This window comes from Ostrinia nubilalis, chromosome Z, assembly GCF_963855985.1.
Source record: "Ostrinia nubilalis chromosome Z, ilOstNubi1.1, whole genome shotgun sequence".
Classification (NCBI taxonomy): Eukaryota; Metazoa; Arthropoda; class Insecta; order Lepidoptera; family Crambidae; genus Ostrinia; species Ostrinia nubilalis.
In genome coordinates this window covers 21061514-21070622 of record NC_087119.1, presented here as the reverse complement: position 1 = coordinate 21070622, position 9109 = coordinate 21061514, and positions in this window count along the sequence as shown.

Here is a 9109-nt window from a genome sequence, read left to right as displayed (position 1 = left end):
TCAAATAGTGTTGCTTAGAAGTCAAGGGCGCACGGTGGGCTGATATTAGAGCTTCATAGACTTAGCGTCGCTCAAAAATCAAGTGCCTAATTTTGAAAAAATAAATATGCCAATGTGTTCCTTTACCAAAAAGGAATATTTTATGTTATGTAACGTTTCTTGATAAAGTTATTATTTAATAAGTTATTGACAATTTCCTTTTTTTTTGTATGGAGCTCAAAATTTATTTTTATTATATTCGTTATTCTTAAGCTTTCTTAAGAAATTGACTTTTGTATTATGTAATGCCACATATAAGCTATGTTATCACCAAGTGTCGCATTTCGGAAATCTTCGGAACATTGTCATTTTGGACTTTAAAATAAAAAAATTAAAATAACTGCCAAATTTTGTAAAAATAACTACGCCAATGTGTTCCTTTGCCAAAAAGAAATATTTTATGTTATGTAACTTTTCTTGATAAAGTTATTATTTAATAAGTTATTGACAATAAATACTTTTTTTTTGTATGGAGCTCAACATTTATTTTTATTTTATTCGTTATTCTTAAGCTTTCTTAAGTAATGCATCATAAAAGCTATATTATCACCAAGGGACGAATCCCGGAAACCCTCGGAACATTGTCATTTTCGACTTTAAAATAATAAAAAAAACGAAAAAAAATAACTGCAATGTTATGTACTTTCTTCCGTACTACCCTAACGAGGTGAAGAACTAAGCACGTTTTTTATAGTGGTGTTCCCAGGAGGCCTAATCCACTTGTAAGATTATTAAAATATGTTTATGGAAATTAAGCCAGTGTGAAGTTAAGTTTATTGGTTATTCAGAATCAGTTTCTGAACCGTGAAATAGGCTAATATCTACAAAAGTAAAGCTTTCTTTCAGTATCAGTATCAGCCTCATCATCAAATTGATCATTTATTAATTAACTTTTTCCTGCTGTTGATAAAACTTTGTGTTTTCTATGAAGTTTATATTATTATCTATATCTGAGAATCAGATTTTAAAAATAAATTGTGTAAAATATCTTCATTAGTTGCTCTCCTGCAAAATTCGAGCGTGGTGTAGTACTTTCTGACTATAAGTAAATATTTTTTCCGTGAGCAATAATTTTGTATGCTCGCAGGCAGATACGTATGTAGAGCTCCATGTACGTAGTATAGTTTGGTCTGCGAAACAAAATTTGCTAAAATGATGATTCTAGCGTTTTAGGGCAACTTGTAAGTGCCCAAATTAACTTTCGGTTTGATGCCTCCAGATAAAATTGATACGGGAAAATAAGGTTTCTAGCTCCACTTTTTACTATCGACTCATTTCTTTTTCAAATTTATGAAGGAGACCCATTTTTTTTTATTCAAAGTAAGCTGCATTTAATTATTGTCGACCTATTTTAATGTCATCAATGAAAAAAACTTAATGGACGCGGAAATTGAAAATTTAATACATCGTAATTCTGGAAGCAAAACAATCTCGTAATAACTGATTCTCACTTGATAGATAGAAAAATAATATCGTTGATAAATGGCAGCTCTGCACAAGCAGCGATATGATATTTGTAAAGCCATATCAAAAGAAATGAATAATTTAGACGTAATTGCCATCAAGTAAGGTTTTCAACACCAGCAAAAAGTTCACTATAAATGATCAATTTGATGTCTAGGCTGATACTGAGAAAGAAAGTTTTACTTTTGTAGATTCAGAAAGTGCCTCTTGAGTCTTACCAATAAACTTAACTTAAAACTGGCTTAATTTCCATAAAACAAATATTATATTTTAGTAACCTTAGTAATCATGTGGATTAGGCCACCTGGGAACACCACTATAAAAAACGCGCTTAGTTCTTCACCTCGTTAGGGTAGTACGGAAGAAAGTACATAACATTGCAGTTTTCTTTTTCGTTTTTTTATTTTAAAGTCGATAATGACAATGTTCCGAGGGTTTCCGGGATTCGTCCCTAGGTGATAATATAGCTTAATGATGCATTACATAATGAAAAAAGCAATTTCTTAAGAAAGCTTAAGAATAACGAATAAAATAAAAATAAATGTTGAGCTCCATACAAAAAAAAAGTATTTATTGTCAATAACTTATTAAATAATAACTTTATCAAGAAAAGTTACATAACATAAAATATTTCTTTTTGGCAAAGGAACACATTGGCGTAGTTATTTTTACAAAATTTGGCAGTTATTTTAATTTTTTTATTTTAAAGTCCAAAATGACAATGTTCCGAAGATTTCCGAAATGCGACACTTGGTGATAACATAGCTTATATGTGGCATTACATAATACAAAAGTCAATTTCTTAAGAAAGCTTAAGAATAACGAATAAAATAAAAATAAATGTTGAGCTCCATACAAAAAAAAAGGAAATTGTCAATAACTTATTAAATAATAACTTTATCAAGAAACGTTACATAACATAAAATATTCCTTTTTGGTAAAAGAACACATTGGCATATTTATTTTTTCAAAATTAGGCACTTGATTTTTGAGCGACGCTAAGTCTATGAAGCTCTAATATCAGCCCACCGTGGGGCGTATGCAGCGGGAGATGGCTGAAACTTTCAATTTATGGCGTACAAACTTAAGATACACGCTAAAAAGGCATGACCAGCAGACCGCCTTTTACACAAGAATACCAAGAAGTGGGGAATTAAAGTGTAAATTAGCGCGCGATGACCCGATTATCGTGCTTGCAATATCAAGAAATCGGGTTCTCACTACGTTTGAGATACGCCAGCGTTTACAAACAGCAAGCCCAGTGAATATCAGTGAGCACACAATAAGAAGAAGGATGGAGGATCATAACCTGCATACTCGAAGACCAGCTCGAGGACCAGAACTTCTCCGATACCTTCGCGAAGTGCGACTTACGTTTTCTAGAGAACATGCAAATTGGACGTTAGACTAATGGAGTAAACTCTTTATGAAAACTGTCTGTTTGCGTAGTAACTCTTCTTCCGCACCTTCTCTATACACTTCCACGGCCGTCTGGAGCTCTTAAGGTGACTCTGCAATCATCGATCCATAGAACTTTACTCCATTAGCCTTGCGTCCATTTTGCATGTTCTATAGAAAACGTAAGTCGCACTTCGCGAAGGTATCGGAGAAATTCTGGTCCTCGAGCTGGTCTTGGAGTATGCAGGTTATGACCCTCCATCATTCTTCTTATTGTATGCTCACTGACATTCACTGGGCTTGCTGTTTGTAAACGCTGGCGTATCTCAAACGTAGTGAGAACCCGATTTCTTGATATTGCAAGCACGATAATCGGGTCGTCGCGCGCTGATTTACACCTTAATTCCCCACTTCTTGGTCTTCTTGTGTAAAAGGCGGTGTGGTCATGCCTTTTTAACGTGTATCTTAAGTTTGTACGCCATAAATTGAAAGTTTCAGCCATCTCCCGCTGCATACGCCCTTGACTTCTAAGCAACACTATTTGAGCAACTTGAGCTGGAGTTATGGGTATTATTCTGAAATTATGGAAACGAGAATAACCCTAAGATTAATTTAAAAACAAAAAACAAAACGCCAAACCCTTACAACATTTAATATCAAATTTAAACTTACCCGTACTCTTTACGCTCCAACAACGAAATGCGTTTCTTGAGTCAAAAAAGTTAAACAGACGCATTTTTTTTATAAATCTAGCCTCTTAAATTAACAAAAACAAATGTTCTGTTAACATGTCACACGAAACTTAGGTATACAACACCTATTTGGCCTCATATCTGGTTGTTTAGGCTTGGGCCAAATTCCGTGCCGCTGAGTGTAGTTTGAGAAATTGGCAACACAAATTATTGTACTATTTTCCTGCATATTTCTCACACACAGGCTTCGGAAGCTGTTTATAGAAAGAAACTTATTGTCAAAAACACACATTCGCAGATGAAATAACATTATTGGTGCCCGCAGTCATCGCACTTTATAAGCCAGTAGAATTAAACACTAAAATGAATTAAATCGGAAATAATTCCTATAAAAGATTTTATTGCTTTAATAGCTTCATTGGTTGCCCATTAAGACTCCTAGGTTTTCGACTTCGACGGAAATGTGCTGAAGTCAGGGCGTTTTTTCGGTTTTCCAGTTATGCCGCGTAAAGGACTTACCCTATCGAAAAGGGTCTTCATGATGACGGTTGAAGGGCACTACAGGATTTACGCATTTTTAGTCTAGAATGTTAGTAGGTAGGTAAAGCAAAAAGGCTTATTCCACTATTCCCCGTTGACAATCCCCGTCAACGGGGATAAGTCTTGGCTTATTCCACTATTCCCCGTTGACAATCCCCGTCAACGGGGATAAGTCTTGGACGAATAATTATTCGTCCAAGGGATAAGTATTATCCGGGATATTAGGATTTTATTTTGAACGTAATGGGGATTAATGAACTTTTTAGTTCATTATTCCCCATTATAAGTTCCAATTTAATGTTAACGGGGATTAGTGAACAAATAGTTCACTATTCCCCGTTGACGCGGATTGGGGAATAAGCCAGCAAAAAATAGTGGATTCTAAAAATTATTATGTGTTCTTCTCATTTTATTGGTATAAATGAAATACGCACATTTTCTTAAATTATTTATTAAACATCTCCACTCGGTGTCAAATAAATCGCACCTCCCGCGACAATAACTTTCAAGATTTTCTTCTGTCACAATTACGGTTCGTTCGTTCGTTTCAGCCGAAAGACGCCCACTGCTGGACAAAGGCCTCCCCCAAGGATTTCCACAAAGACCTTTGTGGACAATTACGGTGCCCCAACAATATTGGTGTTATTTGAAAGCCCAATAAAGAAAATTAAAGAAAACCATTAAATTTTTTTTACAAGAAAATCCCATAAATTTTACTTGAAAAACGGCCTCACTTGGGGCTCACCTCTTGAACCAATTAGACCAATTTTTGTGGTCATAAAACCAAATGTGATCTCACGCGTCCTCTTTAACAGATAGATAGCGAATAACACCAATTCAACAGTTTTATAGACATAAAAAGTGGGCTCAAGCGTAACTACCTGTCGCTTTAAGAGACTGGATCTTTCTAGACATATTTTTGGGGTAAAAAAACCTTTCCTTTAATGAAATGAAGTTTAGAACTAGGCTTTCAAATGGTACCAATGTTCGTGGGAAGTGGGTATGCATACGTTTGAAAGTGCTAGTCGCGAGAGGTGCGATTTATTTGACAACGAGTGTATATACATACATGGGACACTAGTTGGTTCCAAATTGTTGCTTCGCACATACCTACATAATGATCCTGTCATAAAGATAAAAAATAATTATATCAAGAAATTCAAATTAATATTATAAATGCGAAAGTAACTCTGTCTGTCCTGCTTTCACGCCTAAACCACTGAACCGATTTTGATGAAATTTGGCATAGAGATAGTTTGAGTCCCGGGAAAGGACATAGGATAGTTTTTATCCCGGTTTTTGGAACAGGGACCCGCGTGATAAAGTTTTTCTGTGACAGACAAAATTCCACACGGGCGAAGCCGCGGGCGGAAAGCTAGTATTGTGATAACTGGACTATTGTGATGAACCCGCCACTAACACATATTTAGCTTAGCTGGAGGGGGTTGGTAGGAAGGAATAATTGTAATTTTAGAACCACCAATCAGAAGTGTTTTTTTAAGTAATCGTAGAAATATATTTTCCGCCATTTATCAAACGTATTTTTGTCTCGTGTGAATGAAGGCTTTATGAAGGACCACTATGTGTAGAAACGATCCAACTATCAGGATTCAAAATATCTTGTCGAATGGTCACTTTAATATTTACATACTAGTTGTAATAGCAGTAATAGTTACTTTATTATTTATTATAAACAAACTGTACAAAGAAGCAGAACTGTCATTAAAACTACATTATCTGCTGTTCAACTACTAATACAGAAATCCCGATTTTTTGTTGCTGTCGACGATTTTTGTAGAACAACGTACTATTTGACTATGTTTTTTTATGAATAGTTTATTATTAAGTCAATAGACTGATTATGCAGTTTCAAGGACTTTTCTGCTTTCTTGTACACACTGAATTGATAGACATTTGGTAAAAACATTTTGTCTTTATGACAGAAATAAGAACAAACGATTACTAATATTTGGGACGCTCGATTCCCAAAAACAATCACACTAACCTTAGATAAAACACATACGCACTATTAAAGTTTACTGCCGAGCTGTGGTTTATTTATCAATCTATTGATACAGTATACTAAGTGCCTTTTTCCTGTGATGCGGATTTCGGAACGCATGCGGATCTGGTCTCTAATCTGTGGCGTGCGCATATAATCACGCAGCTGGTTGCGTACGTGTAAAGCCCGGTCGCCGAGCACGTAGAATTTCGTCCATTGACCCCAAGCTACCCATCCTTATCGCTCGCGCGTAATTATGTAGCCCGCGTAATTGGAAAAACATGTATAAAATAATGAAATGCGGTCAGCACGCATGCGGTCGACCAGTTCATTAATTAAAAACTCTGGTTGCAGACTAAAAAAAACTAAAATATTAATTTTTTTATGGGTAACAAGACAGGTATTTGACCGCAATCGCACCTAGTGTTAAGTGAGATAGTGTAGGATTATCATTAAATATCCTGAGCTTGTTCCATTCCAGGTCATGCATATTTTTCTATAACTGATTCGAGTGAACATACAGGGTGTCCCAAAAACAATGGATAACCCTGGAACCAACGATAGACCTCTCCATGGTCTCCCTAACGTCCAATTTTGACCCCAGTAAAAATATCACCGTTTTCAAGATTTTTAAGATTTTGTGCATTTTTAGAAAATTGCCACCTGCGTTTACTTTTTCTCATGCCTTTTCTACAAATGAGGATACTTTTCAATCTAGTTTTTTTTCTTATCACAAGGAATAGCTGGGCTATCAAAAGAAAAGATTGAAGTTCAACAAACTAGTTTAAAAGTATGAAAATTTTAAGAAATTGCAGAGAAGAAGGAAAGGTTAATTCATTGTCTTGCACTTTTGATCAGCCATCGTGTAAAAATAATGTAGGAAGACCATCGTGCCCATTACCTTAAAAACTTCCTTGGTTAATTGAGATTCTAAAAAGGTATCACAAGCCTATGTATTCTGTATTATTTTTATTTTATGGCTACTTGAATAGCAACTAGTGTGAAAACTGCAAAAATGAGTTTTTCTCGTAATAGTTAAACTAGGACTGCATAGTGGCCTTAATTTGAAAGAACTCTTAAGTAGTGGTTTCTTACGGGCATTATAAGTGCCGGACTACTAAGAAAAATCAACATTAACAATTATTTTATTTGAAAGTGATTGTATTCAGTCTTTTAGCAACCTATATCTCTATAAACTAATCAATTACGGTACTTAACCACAGCCCGGTGTAAACCTTTATTGCATTACATTGTATACTTATACACCTACGCCCGTATGAACCAATCACATAGCTCTGTTGCGGCGCTTCTTCTCAGCACTTGCCAAATGTTGGTCTCGAAGCGCTGGTAGGGTAAAAAGATTATGAGACATGTAGAGGCTCCTTAAGAGCAAAATGACGATTTGTAAGAACTATTTATTAGTCTAAACAAATAAAGAAATTTTGACTTTGACTCTATTCAACGCTGTGCGTTCCATTTTCTGCTTCACTTAAGCAAGCATTGTTTGTGAATACGGGCGTAAGTCACTATCAGTTAAATTGCAATTCCACATGTTTCATTATGTTTTATGATTGAATTTGAATGTAGTCGGATTTATGATTTTATTTCAAAATTCAGTCATAATCATAAACTAAAGCATTTGAATTTTAAATAACAATTGAAGGCTATTCCTTCAAAATACTATTATTAGAAATGGTCGTAGTTATAATTAGATTGACTGGTATTTCGATTGTCTAGTAACTCGTTATATTTGTATTTTTTCTATTCAACTTGTCACTAAATTACATAATTAATGTTTTATTAATGACTAGTACAAATATAGTCAAAAATTCGATTATTATATTTATTATTTATTTATTATTATAGTAATTTCATACGCTATTCGAGTTATATGAAACAGTTCCGTTAACCTTAGAGGTTTTAATTTTGATACTATTGACAGTGGTAGTGCAAATTTCCTTTTCAGTTCATACAATAATTATATTTACATAAGTTCGCCTTCAGTCATTTTTATCACTAGTCTAAAGAAAACATTCGCCTTTCAACGAGAGCTACATTTCTCTATGAATGGTATTGCTAAGAAGGAGTATGGTGGCAATTTTGCTGAGCCAATACTAATCTAAATATTTAGAAGAAAGGCAGAGACAAACACCTTAAGAATAGAACTAGCAAAGTAAAATTATGGAATCCGCCATATTATATCAATCGTGAATTTGGAGTTGTTTTTAAAAGCTTTTCTTAATTTGCCAATGAGAAATATTATACTTAATTAATTTTAGTTTAAGACAAACAAAATTGCCACTAACGCCATTTAAACATCGCCATCGCAAAAAAACAACACGTGTAGTTGTAAAACTAACGAGATCTGCCCAACGGTTTTTTTAGGAAACAACATTTATACACCGTTGAGTTTAATTCTAAAAATGATGTGACCCTGAGATCTCAGCAGAACGGAATTTGATTTGACACACATAAATTATAACTTAAATTGACATACAAATATACATAAATGAGCGCAGCGTGAAACAATTTCTTCGCTAAGAGCAAATCGTGCCTGCGTATTTTTGGAACTTACCTACCCATAGTATCCACATTACTTACAGAGTCCCAGCGCTTTTTGTTTACTAAAGGGTAAAGGTAAATATATTTACCCTTTAGTAAGCACAGATTTCTTTGTCACAGACTTCGGAGCCAAAAAGTTCGTGACGTCGGAAGGTATTTCTACAGACCTATTAATCGATAGGTAAGTCCAAAAATCCGTAGGAACGTTTAGAACCTGTAACAGGATGATTATAGTCTATCCAATATAGCTTGATTAGAATGACAGCTATCAAACGAATGTGACTAGTGCTGGGTATGTTTCGTACGGTTCACATAGATGTATCGATAAGTTTTCGAAAAAATGATATAAAAAAATGCACCCAATTTTTCTTCATATCTTTATTCATAAAAATTACAATTATAATTTAAATTT